This window comes from Phocoena sinus, chromosome 7 (genome assembly GCF_008692025.1).
Source record: "Phocoena sinus isolate mPhoSin1 chromosome 7, mPhoSin1.pri, whole genome shotgun sequence".
NCBI classification, from domain to species: Eukaryota; Metazoa; Chordata; class Mammalia; order Artiodactyla; family Phocoenidae; genus Phocoena; species Phocoena sinus.
In genome coordinates this window covers 59,709,301-59,724,699 of record NC_045769.1, presented here as the reverse complement: position 1 = coordinate 59,724,699, position 15,399 = coordinate 59,709,301, and the positions used below count along the sequence as shown (strand labels likewise).

Below are 15,399 nucleotides of genomic sequence, written 5' to 3'. Positions count from 1 at the left end.
TTGTTTTACTACAGAATTCCTCAGAGCCTTTGGTATGGTATGCTCCAGAAAAAAAAAAAAAAAAAAAAAAAACATTATTACTAATAGTTGTGCTAATGTTGATGGGATCCAAGTGTTTGCAGCTTGGCATCTTTGTCAGCCTTAAGCCTTTACCCAGAAAGACGCCCATCTTCCTGACAGTGGGCAATAACCAAAGCAGAGAGTCGTGCAGTGCAGAATCACGGGAACAGACTCTAGGGGCCACCACCTCATATAGTGAGCTCCTACCATAGTGCCCCGAGATGGCTTTATAGGCCCGACGTGCCTGCCTCCACCCTGCAGACCCCTGACGCATTCAACAACCTTCACCCTCACTCTTCTCAGTCACCTCGCCTTTCACCCTCTTGGACCTCAGGAACCCTAATGTTTGTCAATGGTGAACAGACATGTGCCCGTTCGTGTTAGAAGGGCTTGCTGCCAGTGTCTTCTTATTTAGAGAAAACTGCCTCCATGAAGAGAGCCCGGTTTCTCCTCTAGGCCCTTGTGCAGTCCGCTCCTGTTCCCAGCCAGGCCATGGTGGATTTTTCCTCATTGAGAGGGGAGACCCCACCTAGCCATTGGCTGAGGTCACTGACCTCATTGTCATGAGAGACTTGTGGCTCCAGAGATATTGTTGGTCAGGATGAGGCTAACGTGGGCATTATGTGTTACTAAAAGAAAAATAGTAAATAAATCATAATCCATATGGTTTGTGGATAAAGCACAATCATGAGGGTTGTTCACAAATGGCTGTAGTTGAGGGAACATGCATCCAGTGAATAACTCACCTGGCATCAAGGAGTGCCCCGAGGGTATGAGGGAGGCTGGGCATGGGAGTGGGGGACTGAGACGGGTGAGAGAAAGGGGAGGGAATCCTGTGTGTCCAGCCTGAGCCAGTGGGCCTTCCCTCACAGCATCACACCTCCACACTCTTCCCTGAGCGGAGCTTCAGCTACAGTGTAACACTAATAGTGAGAAAAGCCTAACAGTTCTTGATGAGAAAACTCACTGGGGTTTTCAGCAGGAGGGCAGGAGTTTTCATGACACTGTATCCCATAGACAGAGCAGAAGGTACCTTTGGGTATTTGACTTCACGTGCTCAGAGGAGAGGGCCACGACTGTCACTCTGCAGTAATAAATTGCCAAATTAATTATCTACTAATGTCTCCTAAAAACTATCACTCTATTTCACTGTAACCTATTTATCAATAAAGATCTTCCCCCTCCCAAAAACAAGTCATTCAATAATTCGGTATTTTCTCCAAGAAAATATCTCCAAATTGTCAGCAGTCTCCCGTGTGTCCTAATTATTGTGTCACTAACTGTGTTGGTTCCATTTCTTTTTTCCACAAAATGGGTCCCTCAGCATTGGCTGATCGTAGTTATCATTTTTTAATGTTCAACTCTGATGGATTCACAAAGTTTCCCCAAAGCCGCGCGCCATTTGGGCCAAATGCATCATCGCGAGATGAGTGTGAATTGAGTAATTCCGTCTCAGCCATTTGTGAACACCTCAGAGGAGAAAATGGCAGCAGCACATGACTGTGATTGAAATAGTTATGAATTCAAATTTAGCTGTACTCCTTCTAAGGATTATAGCTGCATGATGTTAACCACCTATTACCTGTACATTTCATAGTTTGTACATAGTTTAATTTTTCTACCATAATTCTTGGCCTACCAATTATGGGTAAGATAACACCAAAGGAACCAGAGATTTACTCAATAATAATTACAAAAACAATAATAGCTAACAGTTAGGGCTTCCCTGGTGGCGCAGTGGTTGAGAGTCCGCCTGCCGATGCGGGGGACACGGGTTCGTGCCCCGGTCCGGGAAGATCCCACATGCCGCGGAGCGGCTGGGCCCGTGAGCCATGGCCGCTGAGCCTGCGCGTCCGGAGCCTGTGCTCCACAGTGGGAGAGGCCACAACAGTGAGAGGGCCGCATACAGCAAAAAAAGAAAAAAAAAAAAAAAAAAAGCTAACAGTTAACAAGTACTTACTATAGGCTAGGCCCAGTTCTGAGTGCTTTGTGTATATTATTTAATCCAACAAAGACTCTATGAGATGGTTATTGTTATCCCCATTTTACAGATGAGAAACTGAGGTGCAGAGAGTTTTACTAAGGTTACATAGCTGGGCATCTGCCATGAGTCCATGCCCTTAAAACCGATTGCCCCTACCAGAAGCAGCAGCATCTTCATTATCATAAAAAAATATTTATTGAATACTTATGACAGGCAAGTGAACAGCTTCACATGCATTCTCTCGTTTAATTCTCACACAAACCCCACAAGGAAGTGCGATTATTCCCCATTTTATGGAAGAGAACACTGAGGATTACATAGTTGTGTGCCCAACTACTACGTGCCAGGGTAGGGACAATGACTCTGTCAGACTCTTTACCATTGTGAGAGTTGCCTGTAAGGAAAGGATTCTGATCCTGGCAAAGCAGCAGGCCCTAAATAAAGCCACTAGCATATCAGCAGGGAAATTTAAAATGCCCTGGAACATCCTCTGGAAAAATGGCAGATTCCATAGCTGGAGTAGCTGGGGCTGAAAATACAAAGAGACTGTGGGACACAGAAAGTAAAGTACCGCTTAAAACAAAGCAAAACACAAAAAAGGATGAGGGCATGCCAAAAGGACACGAGAGCAAATCTGAAAGAGCTCCTAATGTCCAAAAGTGGAACAATTTGAGCAACAAAATTAATAATAATATTATTAGATTATAACTCAAAGAAAAAATAAAGATCCATGAGTCCATAGTGGTATAAATAAATGATTGAATTCATTAATAAATGAGTAGAAGAGACGAACTGTCCTTACAGAAGGATTCCAAATTATAAATGTGGAAGGAATGAGGGAAATCAGAAATTACCTTTAAAGCCCCATAGTAGTAATTGCTGTAGGCAGGATCCACTGAGGAATGTGAAAAGTAGTGGGTGAAACTTTAAGGAGAAACAGGATCTTTGTATAGCCTCAACGCATGCACCCAAAGATATTAATTAATTACTGTGGTGTGTTTAACATATACCCACAAAGGTTTGCTACTCCTTCCTCCAGAGAAGGAGCTTAATTTCTTTCCCCTTGAGTGTGGGCTGGATTTAGTGACATACTGGTAACAAGGTTATGGAAAAGAAAATTAGTAACTTTATAGTGGCAAAATCTGGCAGATACCGCCTTAACTAAGTGACCAAGGTTCATATCATCTGTAATATATCATGCTCATATCATGAGCCCCCTGATATGATGTCATGAGAAAGGCACTTCCCCTTTGGGGTCTTCTCCCCAAATATTCATAACCCCAGTCTAGTCATGAGAAAACATCAAACCCAAGCCCAAATTGAAAGACATTCTACAAAACTCCTGACCAATGCTCTTCAAAAGTGTCAAGGTCGTGAAAGACAAGGGAAGTCTGAGAAGCTGTCACAGATTGGAGAAAATTGAGACAGGACAAGTAAATCCTACGTGGTATCCTGGATTTGATTTTAGAACAGAAAAAGTCAGATATTAGCAGGAAAACTGGTGAAATCTGAACAAAGTCTAGTTAATAGTCCCCTGTCAATGCTAGTTTCTCAGTTTTGATAAGTGTATCATGATATGTAAGGTATTAACAGTAGGGGAAGTTGGATGAAGGGCTGAAGGGACCCCTATGTGATGGCTTCAGGGAGGGGAGTGCCCAGAGGTTGAGGACTGGGTCGAGGCTGTCGATAATCCCTTGCACCTGTAGGTTGCTTTGTGACTGTTAGTGCTTCTAGATGTTCTCTTCTCAGACTGGAACAACTCACCCAGTTTCAGGATTTTCTCTATTAGCTTTTGAAAGCTTGGAGGAAGATGTGTGGAAACAGGTAGCCAGATTATGGAGTACAGAGTGGGCATGGAGACAGCTTGGGTTGATGGCAAAAACTAAGAAAATCAGAATACAGTATGGACTTTAATTAATAATATATCATTATTGGTTCATTAATTGTAACAAATGTGCCATGCTAACAGAAGAGAGTAATAATAAGGGTAGTTGTTGGGGCAGGGGTGAGGATAATATGGGAACTCTCTGTGCTATTTTCTCAATTTTTCTGGAAAATTAAAACTATTCTCAAAAAATAGACCCTATTTAAAATGAAAACTTAAAAATTGCCCTGCCTGTGCTCCTAAGGTAAACAGAGCATGAAGATTCACCGAAGGTTCAGCAGAGCTGCCCTGGTTTGGCTCCAAGGACTTGTGACGGTGCCACAGAGAGGATGGGACAAGTGGCAGAAGAACCACAGAGATGATAGATGGACGTGGAGGAGGAGACACAATTAGTCATAAGCAAACAGGAAAGGAGGGCTGGTGGGAGAGAAAATGAAGGACACCCTGTGCTTCAGGCGATCTGTTTTACGTGGCTGGCCTGACCCATAATTCATCCCACTTACCTGCTCCTCTTCCTCTTGCACCTGTTGCCTTTACTAGATACTCCGTTTGCCCCTTCAGATTCCCTCTCCACCCTTTTCCCGCCCTGCTCTGTGCCCCAGGGGACTCCCCGCCTGTGGCCTCTCTGGGCCAGGTCACAGCCCCTCCCCACAGCTCTCACTGGGTTCTGGTGATCGCCTCTCCACTCGGCCCGTCCAGCCTAGGTGTGGGTGTGCTTCCTCACAGTGGGTAATTCTGGGGTTCGGCACCATTCCTTGCTGGTTTCCTTGAAGTCAGCCCACATCTTGGTAAATCCTCCCTTTATTAAACTCTTCTCAGTTACTCAATTGAATGCATCATCTGTTTCCTGCTGAGACCACAACTGATATGTTTATTGTCCACTGTTTATCCTGCCCTTTAGAACAGAAACTCCACGAGGGCAGAGATTTTGGATGCTTCCTTCACTGCTGTGAAGAAAATATTTGTTGAGTAAATGAGTGAGTGTTCATAATTACTAAGCTGCATGTGGCTACAGAGCCCTTGAAATGCGGCTGGTGCGACTGAAAAACAATTTTAAATTTTATTTAATTCTAACAGCCGCACATGGCTATTGGCTACAGTGCTGGTCTAAGGAGACTTCCTGAGCTCAAGGCAATTGTCTAACTACTGAGGTCCACTCTGCCCCAATAGGGGTTGAACAAGAGTAACTCAAGGGCCTTGGCTGATTCCTTTGCCCTGGGTAACTGCAGCGCTGGGCTTTCCGGCGTTCTCTCTAGGCTGGCAAACTTGGGAACGTACGTCTTGCTTTTATATATTTACATTTTTATTTCCTTGCAAACTTTCTGTTCCTTGGATAATAGAGTTATAGTGTGCTCAACAAGCCCTTGCAAACTTGCAGCTTACAAAAGAGCTCTGGCCCCTAGCCAAGGGAGTCTCCAGCTGCTGACTGACCCTGCCTGGAAAGTCAACTTGGAAGAGATGCAAATGTCCTAATCCTCTTCCAAACCACTCTAAGTAGGTTTTATCCAGTGACCTGTAAAACCAAATTAGTAAAGGGACACTTTAATTCCAGCTCATTAGAGAGCTTCTAAAATCTTTCAGAAAGCCAACACAGCAAATTTCTGTGCTGGGGGGCTGAGAAACCCATCCCGTATTCAAAAGCAAAATGTCCTTGCTTTCCCATAGTTTCTCTTACATTATTCAGCATACAGAAAATATTTTCCGAGGCTTTCACAAGATCCCCAGTGAAGGTGGGAAGCAGTTCTCCAAAAGGAGACAAATATGGTGGCCCAGCGAGGTCAAGTGATTTTCCCCAAGTTCTGCCACGTTTGATCCCAATTCTGGTCTCCTTACTCTCATACAGGGAACATTTGCACTGTTCTGATTATTACCCAGGAGCTGGCTTATTGCACAATATCAGGAAATAGTCCATATGAAATCCTGGCCCACAGAGCGTACATGTTCTGCTTTTTATTCTGCAGCTTTTTTATAAAGTGTGTTTTCCTTTCCCATAATGTCATCTGGAAGCAATTCCTCCCAACAGCTGGATTTGCTTTCACAATTGGTAAACATGTAAAATGGAAGGCAGGGGAAGATGCTGAGTGTCACTAGAGAGCCTTTTCCCCACCCGCTTGGCTCACATTCTGAGGCTTATCTTGGGTCTCTGCACAAGCCTCATCAAAACCGAGAATGTCTTCAAACAAGCGACCCACCCTGCACTCCCTCCTTCAGAGAGTCAGCATGTTCTTTGGGGGAGAAATTTTCTGAATACTTCGCAGATAAAATGGATCAGATGCAGACCAGATTCCAGCTGCCAGGATCTCTGTGCTACATGTGGGGGCCGGCAGAGCAGCATCCCCCCAAAGTTCCCACCGTCCTGGTTACAGTCAGAATGTCTGGGGTCCCCCGGGGAGCCTGTCTGAGAGCAGAGTGCTCCCAGCGCCGTGGTCACCAAAGCCAATAAAGGGAAGACAAGAGCCCAAAGAGCGCTAAGTGGGTCATCAAAGAAGATATGAATGTCCCCCAGATGCGCTCAGCAGGAACATTTCCACGCAGACACGAGCAGAGAGGCAGCCCAGTGCTCTGGAATGGCCTAGGCCCGGGGCACAGCTGTCATCTGGGTGTTGGCTCACACCTCTCCACTCTGTTCACCAGCATGTCTAGCTCTGGTCCAAGAGGTCCAGAGGCACACTTAACGCTGCAATACCGCACTAGAGGACAAAGCTCAGGCTCCAGGCACTTCCTGCTCTCATGTAAGAAATGCTATTCTTTGGATCAAAGTTTCACATCTAGGGGAAATCAGCCTAGCATAAGGCTGAACTCTCAGAGGGAGCACGAGAGTATGCCAGTGACAAGGCAGCTGTACGAAGATGTAGGAGAGGGCCTGTGTGACCCGGCCCAGCTGCATGGATGACCTCAACTCAGTACTGGCCAGTTTTGGGGTGGGTGAGGGGCTTCCTTCCAAGCGCCACTAACCCTCTAGGTAGCCAGGGCCCCGAACCCCATGAAGGAGCTTCCCTGTGTTGTGGGCCTTTGACTGCAAAGTTCTCCCGGCAGTGGTGGGCATCCCTTCCACTGAACACACAAGAGGAGAGTCAGGGGCAGTGCTCACCAGAGGACCCCGAGGAGGGTGGCTGCCTAGCCACTCAGCACAAGCCGCAGAGGGAGCCCCTCTGCCTGGACCCTCAGTGTGTGGAGCACTCCCCCCTCAGTTCTGCTTCTATCCTGGGGTCCCTCTTCTCTCTCTCTCCTCCAGCTTCCTCCTCTAGGTGGAAGCTGTATCTTGTCTGGAGCCAGGAACAGAAACTGCATCATACATTTCCCCAAATCTCATGGTCTCATACCTGGAAATTTGAAAATCTGCGATTCTGGTTCCACGACAGGGCTGATACATTCAAATCGTGGTCACTCTGGTCTGGTCAACTGAACTGCTCCAGAGGTGCCTCAGAGTACACTTGGAAAGAGTCACAGAAGCCTAGGACAGAGGGAGGGGTGATAAGAACAACCCACTGGTTAGTGCCGCAGAATGATCCTCTAGATTAAAGCAACAGAAGAGACGTAGCAACCAAATGCAACTGTGCACCTGGCTTGGATCCCGATTCAAACAAACCAATTATAAGAAGACATTTGGGGATAATCAGGAAGATTTGCATTTGGATTGGGTATGTCTACAGCCATACCACCTTGAATGTGCCTGATCTTGAATTTGGACTGGGTATTAGAAAATATTTAAGAATTTATTGTTAGTTTTGATATGTATGATAATGGTGCTATGGTTATTCCATAAGAAAATGTCCTCATCTCTTCAAAAGCATATACTGCATATTCAGGGGGTGAAATACAATGTCTGGGATTTATTTTAAAATACTTAAGGAAAGAAAAAACTGATGAAGCAAATTGGCATTTTAGTCCATTTTGACTGCTGTAGCAAATACCATAGACTGGGTGGATTATAAACATTTATATCTCATATAAATGTTTTTATCTCATAGTTCTGGAGGCTGAAAGTCTAAGATCAAGGTGCTGGCATATTTGGTATCTGATGAGAGCCCTCTTCCTGGTTTATAAATGACTGTCCTCTCACTTAACCTCACATTGTGGAAGACGTGAGGGAGTTCTCTGGGTTCTCTTTTATAAGGGCACTAATCCCATTCATGAGGGCTCCACCCTTATGACCTAATCACCTCCCAAAGGCCCCAGCTCCTAATATCATCAGAGTGGGGATTAGGTTTCAACACATGACTTGGGATGGGACACAAACATTCAGTCTATAGCATATAGCAAGGTGCTAATGTTTAAACTTAGATGATGGGTATATGGGAGTCTTTTTTTTAGTAAAATGATTTTTAAGTTTTTAATGGGTGCATAGTAGTCTATCATATGGTGGAAGAGGAGTTTTTTTAAATTGTATTTTTAAAATTAATTTTTAGAATTGAGGTGTAATTGAAGTATTACATTGTGTAAGTTTAAGGTGTATAACTTGAGATTCTTTGTACTTTTATGTATGTTGAAAATTTTCTTATAATAAAAAGTTTAAAATAGAGACTATTTTATCGCAACAACTCACAGAACCAAACACCTGTTTACCAACCTTGATGGTGGCTGAATTCTGCACTAAGTTTCTTAATCTGATGGTGAAACCAGGAGTCAGGTCTCAGGTATAATGGGGAGATGACAGAGAGGGGCCAGTGGAAGATGACCCTTATAAGCTTTGACCAGGGGTTGTGGCATACCTCCCAGCTCGTCTGCCTGGTCAGAAGTGGAGGGAGCTTGTCTCCCAGGACAAATGCAGCCTCCTTCGCTCCAGCTCCTGCTGGCTTTTAGGGCTGTGGTTTCCCTCCATGTGTGCTGCATTACTACATGAGCAGTTTGGGAAGTAGGACACAGATCATAAGCCACTGGAACCACAAAGTAAAGTTCTGGTTGTTCCAGCTTCAGATGGCTCTTGCTGCCCTCACTCCCAAGATTCCACACTGTCCCATCAGTGTGCTGACTGTCATCCAGCGCTGACTCCCTCACAGACTTGTATTCAGGAATAATCTTCTGCCCGTCTCCTCTCCTCCAGGGGCAAAGGGGGTGAGGCCTCTACTTAGAAGAGTCAAAGCAGGCGTGACACTTATTCTCTTCCTAGCTCTGGCCCTTGCCACCTTCCCAGCTTCTACCTTCCCATTCCAGGTTAGTCTACAATCTTTAGCCTTAACCTGGTCTTGGGAAGGAGATGATTCTTTGCTAGTTTCTGATCTCCTCTTTCTGGCTGAAATGCAGTCCATCTTTTTCCTCCTGCTCTGAAATATTCTGGCTATTCTATTTTCCTTTAAGTCCTGAGTAAAAGGTAAGTGCATTTTCCTGGTGCCGGGCCATGCCTGGTCCTTTCTCAGTCCCCGCCCCAGACCCAGCCCTCCTGAGTGGAAAAAGGCCTGCCCGTGTAGAGGTGGTGCCTAGAGAGTGCCGTTGCCGAGAACCTGCCCAAGCTGTTGCTAACACATGTTATAAGGAAGACTACTCTCACAGAAACAAAAAATACGTTTGAAAAATCCTAATTCTACTAATTCTACTTTGTGAGACTCAATATGTGATATTCCTACAACATTTTAAATAGATTCTCTCATTTTCCTTTTTTCTTTTCTAGTGGTTTCCATCTTTGTCTCAATTATAATAAGTTCATGAGAACTTACGCACTTTCGTTTTTCAAATTTCTGCTCATTTTTAGTGAATAATAAGGGTACTGACACTACACAAACGGGGCTGGTGTGACATCATGCAATAGCTCAGACGTTTCACTTGTTGGTGGGTACATGAAAGTCCAAGTTCAGTCTACCAAAGGTGATTGGGGAAGGTCAATGGATAAAGTTGTAAGCCATTCAAAGCCAAATATACAAAAGTTGAAAATGTTGCCCCATTTTCAGCCCAGCCCCAACTAGAATATAAGCACCTTGCAGGCAGGAATGTTGTCCATTTTGTACAGAGCAGTATCCCAGTGTCTAGAACAGGGTCTGCCACATGGTAGATGCTTAATACTTACTGGATGCATGAACGATCTGTGCTTTGGAATTCTTGTAGCCACCTGTCACATGCTACCATTACTATTACTATTATGTCATCATAATTCAAGATGGAAAGTTTCTTGGAAGCAGAAGTAAATCTTTCTGTTTCATAACACCTACATCATCCATAATTAGGATTCAATAACTGTCTATTGAACAGATGGAAATACGTTCTATTGGGAACTAGCTAGTGATTAAATAATTTAAAAACAAAATCCCACATAGGTCATGAGAAAAGCCATGGGCCATGCTATAGAAATGAACGGTTGCTGGAACCCCAGAAGTTTCTAACGTACTGAGTGGCAGGGAAGTAAATTTCCTGCCCCAGAAATCTGGCAAAAGAATTCACTCGAGGATTTAAGTCTCAGAAAAAAAGACCGAGGGAAGGAAGCAGAGAAGAGGAGGTCTTTTCCAGGGCCGACAGATGAAGGGTATTTAGATACCACTTAAGAAAGGAACCAGATGCCAGCCAGGTTTGCGCTTCAGTTTAACCACATTCCCTGCAAAACTTGCTTATGGGAAGATCAGAAGCTCTGGCGATCATTACTGAAGAGGATTCAGAGAAATTATCGCCTACTCCCAGTTGAAGAGAGAACAAGTCCTGGTCTTTTTCTGGTGTCAACCTCTACTGAGATGTGCTGTTGTCAAATCAAAAAGGGGACAGATCTGGAATTTTACAACTCTGATGAAAGTGAAATAAAAGGAAATCTGTATCATCTTGATCAAAGCGTGTGCCACCTGAGTCGGCTCCCTGTCTCGTCCCTTGGCCTTGGTGACTCTCCTGTGCTGGAGGTTAAGGATTTGTTAAAGAAGATGGGTTTTGATTAAGTGTCACATTTAGTGTGATGTGACATGCTCTTTATCATTGCAAGGGAAGGCTGGGGGCCAGGAGGAACTTTACAGCTAGTTCCCAGTATAAATTAGGAGTCTTGGGGAATGGGTGCTTTGCAGTTGGCCTTGATCTTTCTATGGCCCAGTAGATGTGTGTATGTGAGAGTGTGCACACATGTGTGTGCGTGCATGCATGTGTGTGTGTGTGCTTGGAGAGATGGCAGAAAAGTCAGTTTCCAGGTGCCTGCGCTAATAAGCTGGTTACCCCTCTTGGAGTTTGACTTGCAATTGTAACACAAGGCTCCAGCTCTAAATTTGTCCACGTTCTTGATGTACCGGGCAAAGGTCTTCTGTGCCTTTCCTCCTTTGGAATTTCAGTGTTGCTTAGGGAAATCTCAAAGCCTTCACTCATCCCTCTTGGGGACCATGGCATGAATTTGAAGATGGAGAAGCAGGAGGAAGGATTCCAAGTGCCGCATGCCATTTCTAACCAGAGGCCATGGGTAATGGCTCCCCCAGTTTCACCTGGAGAAAGGAGAGTAGGCAGAGCTAAAGCTGCCTCCCTCCAAATCTAAGATTGTACAACACACCTTCAGATTCTGATCCTGCTTAGTATGGAGCAGTAAGAACACAAAGAAAATGGGGGCACAGAAAATCCTCAGACTGATGGAGAGGGCTCATGAGGTGGGGGACACAGGGGGTGGGGATCTAGGAAAATCTCCCGGAAGAGGCCACTCCCACCCAAAGGCAGTCCACCTCCAGATTCATCTTCCTAAAATATTACTGGCATCAAGTACCGTCCTGCTCAGAACCCATTCCATAGTCCTTCGCTTCCCTCCCATTGTCTATGAAAGAAAATCCACACCTCTTATCCTGGTATTTGATGTCACACACCCTGGGTACCACCAAATCGGTCTACTCACTGCTTCCCAAATGATTTCCTTCCTCCTATCTTCCAGCATTTTTGCTCATATTGCTCCCCTACCTGGTTGTCTCCCCTGTTTCTCCTATGGAAAGCCTGCCCATCTTCCAAGGTTTGGCAAAAGCCCTTCCTGTTTTATGAAGGAGTCACAGCCACCTGGGAGAACTCCCTTGTTTTTATTCCAAAAATATGAATGGAGGGCCTGCTAGATGCCCACAAGTGCTCTAGGCACCTGGAATAAGTCAGAGGACAAAATAAAGATGCCTGCCTTCAAGGAGCTTGCCATATAGTAGTCAGGGGGGAAATGTGCAGCAAACACTAAAGATAATGCATAAGTAGTATTACTTGCTTAGTGGCTATGACAGTTGCTATGGACAATTGCTAGTGACAGTCGCTATGGAAAAAAAGAACAAAATAGAGCAGGGAAAGGGAGATAGGAGCCCCTGCAGTTTGGGGGCAGGGGGCCAGCTGCAGTATTACAGGATGGTCACAATAGGTCTTACTGTGATGGTGGAAGACTCGAAGGAGGAGAGAAGTTAGCTAGGGAGACACCACAAGGGAGGGTTCTAGGCAATGGGCACATCTAGTGCGAAGGCCCCCAGGCAGGGCTACCCAGTCTCCAGGAGGGATGGAGGGCCCCTGCTTCCTCTTCACTTTCTAGGTGGTTCTGAAGGCCATATGGCTCTGGAAGAGTGTCTGTAGACAAAGGAAATGTAGGAAAATCCATAATGTCAAATATTTAACAGAAAGGCCCGCAGTGTTTGTTGTGGCCAATTCTGCATTAAGGAAGGAGACAGCAAAGCGATGGAGAGGTGCTTCAGTTTTCACTGATATGTTCAGAGGTAATTTTTTTTTTAATTCGAAAAAAATTATTTATTTCTGCTCCTTTCTTACTGTTGAGGAAACAGTCTTAGATACACGTCTGAAGTCATGTACTACCACCCACTGTTTAAAGGCAAAGCACCATAGGTAAAGTTGATCAGCCATCCAGGGTTCTCAGCATATGGGATCCTGCTTCCTGATTTTACCTTAATTTCTGAAAATCAGAAATGGCATCTCCAAAAAACGTTAAGGGCATTGTAAGAAAGATCATTGTATTTAGTAGCACAGTTGTAGAAATGGAGCATATTTTCTTTAAGAAACAAAAAACTAAGAACATGCCAGTTAACATCGTCAGTATGTCACCATAGGTCAGCAGGACAAAAATACTGTGATAAGCTTATCTCTTCCATACGCAGAAAGCATTCTAGTCCAAGCTTTAATGTTTCCTATCTTTTCACAGATGCTTCTTTTTCTGCTGCTTTTCATTCTTTCCCACATTTCATGTTAGAGGATTGATACAGCCTTTAAAACTTCATTAACAGGAGCAAATCCGTTATCCACTGATTTCTTCTCAAAAGGCAGGCTAACATTCAGATAGCCCGGCAGTTTCATTCTCATGAATACTCTAGCCATGAAAAACTCAATAGGACACAAATCCAACGAATAGAACAAGAAATCTATTGAGTTTTGGAACATTTGCTGCATTGGATCGGCCCAGGATTGTGAAACCTAAACCTCCCATTGTAAACAGGAAGCTGTCTGCGGTCCTTCATAGTATATCGTCCATTTGCTCTGTAGGCCAAGAACCTCCGAGGCCCACGTTCATCAGTCACGGAGCCAACACTGGGAGGTTCCACAGTGATGTCATCAATTAATCCTCTGGTGATGAGACGTAAAATACCAGCGCGCAGGCCGCCGTGGCCAGGAACCCAGGGCGGCTTCTTTAGCTCAAGCTGGGACATCGGAGTACTAAGCATGGGACTCAGGACAAAGTCTCCATGTTTTTGGCAGCAGAAGCAGCTCTCAAACCCTACACACCACCCAAAACCAGCTAAGATAATTTTTAAAAGACATTAAAATTATAAACGTTATTAACTGGCAATCGCTTCTTGATAACAAATACATTCGTGAAATTGCAAGCCACCCTTCATTATACAGTCACTTGCTGTCTCCTTGATCCATCGCTGACTCACCAGTTCCCCTGCAGTTTGGCCGGGGCCCTCATCACAGACACTGCTCTGAGCCTTTCTAATACCTTCTCCTAGGGACACTCTTCCAGCCCCACTTGCACTTGGAGGTAATCTGGCGTTGTGATGGAGTCAGGAGCGGAGTCCCTGAGTCTTCACTTCCTTCCTCTACATCTTTCGGCAACTCAGCCTATCTGTGCCTCAGTTCACACATCTATAAAAAGGGGTTTATCCTAACATTGTCCTGCAGCTCACTTGAGATAATCCACACAAAACACAGGGCTGGGGCCTGGCACACAGTCGACCCACACGAGTGCTCAGCGCTGTAACCGGCCTCCCGCCTGGGCTTCATGCCTCCTGTTACAGCTTTCTTCCTCTTTCTGCTGGAACCACTCAGACTTCACAGCTCCTGCTCTCTTTATCACGTTCCTGCCCACCCCATGAGTGCTGAGGTTTCCCAGGCTCTCTCTGCCCAAACTTCCTACGTGGCCTCTTCGCAACCATAGCAGTGGCTTCAATTCCCTCCCTCCCCATATATGTTAGTGGCCACCACCTGATTTCTCTATCCCAGCCCCTCGCCTGCCCTCCAGACTGGAGTATTCCTGTGGACCAAGCACCTGTCTCGCAGTCCACTCAATCCAAACCTGTTTCAGACCGCCCTCGCCTCCAACTCCACACCACCAACCCCCCACCTTCTCCAATCCCTGTCTGTCTTTTCCACTCCCTCTCTCCCATCCTGTCATTCATTCATTTAATCCTCAACTCTCTGGAGTATTCACAAGGCTAAGAAAGATCTTTACAAAGTGGTCCCCACTCTCAGGGATCTCCCAGGTCAGGGGCAGATAATTACAATTCAAAGAAGAAAGAGGTTTGACAGAAGGAAGCACAGGACTTAGGAGAGAGGGCAGGAGGGGGCCTATCTAGTCTGCGGGGTCCAGGCTGACGTCTCTTAAGAGGGCGTGCTCAGCAGGAACAGACTTGAACAAAGTTTCATCTAGGAGCAGGGCAAGGGTGTGGTGGAAGGCCTCTTAATCGACTGCTCATTACCTAAGGGAAGAAATAAGGAGGCCTCCAGGCCCTAGTCACTCTCGCCTGAGGAGACTCTGTCCTACTTCGGAACAGGCATTTATTATTCTTATTATTTTTGGTCGTGCCCCATGGCATGCGGGATCTTAGTTCCCCAACCAGGGATCAAACCCACGCCCCCTGCAGTGGAAGTGCAGAGTCCTAACCACTGGACCGCCAGCGAAGTCCTAGAACAGGCATTTAAATACATGTCTATCCCACAGGAAACAAATATACTGCTGTTGCTGAGAGATCCCTTACCATTTTGCTTTTAAAAATTATATAGCTACCAAAAAAAGAATTTAACATTTATTACCTGTGAATTTCTCTCAAAGGTCATGAATAGTCCGAAACTCTTGGATATGAGAGAAATTTAACCTACAAATTGATCTCAAATTTAATGACATTTTTATGAAATCAAAGGTAATGATGAAAGGAGCTGACATCATTTACATTTAATCCTCAACACTCTGGAGCATTCACAAGGTTAAGAAAGATCTTTACAAAGTGGTCCCTACTCTCGGGGAGAGTAGCCACTGCAATAAAAATCTGTAAATTTTAATTTTGCACTTTTCTTCTTATCTTTTTGAGTCCATGCTTTCCCCGCCCCCGCTCCTCCA

The 15,399-nt window shown here is 45.1% G+C and overlaps 1 pseudogene; it reads right to left on the bottom strand.

Moving 5' to 3' along the window:
* Nucleotides 1–13,031: 13,031 nt before the first annotated feature.
* On the bottom strand, nt 13,032–13,533 carry LOC116756359 (annotated as a pseudogene).
* Between the last annotated feature and the right edge of the window lie 1,866 nt (nt 13,534–15,399).